The following is a 281-nucleotide window of genomic DNA, read 5'->3' on the forward strand; positions in this document are numbered from 1 at the left end:
CATATATACACACACATATACACACACACACACACTCACACACACATACACATATGTATATATATATATATGTACATGTACATATATATACACATAAATGTGTAAATACTAGTATGCACATATATATGTATTAATATTTATGTTTAAATATATTTTCGTGTGTATATACACACGTACATATGTATATCTATATGTAAATACAGATATATATATATGTGTGTATGTATGTATGTATGCATGTATGTATATATATATATATATATATATATATATATATATAT

The sequence above is a fragment of the Octopus bimaculoides genome, chromosome 14 (genome assembly GCF_001194135.2).
Source record: "Octopus bimaculoides isolate UCB-OBI-ISO-001 chromosome 14, ASM119413v2, whole genome shotgun sequence".
NCBI classification, from domain to species: Eukaryota; Metazoa; Mollusca; class Cephalopoda; order Octopoda; family Octopodidae; genus Octopus; species Octopus bimaculoides.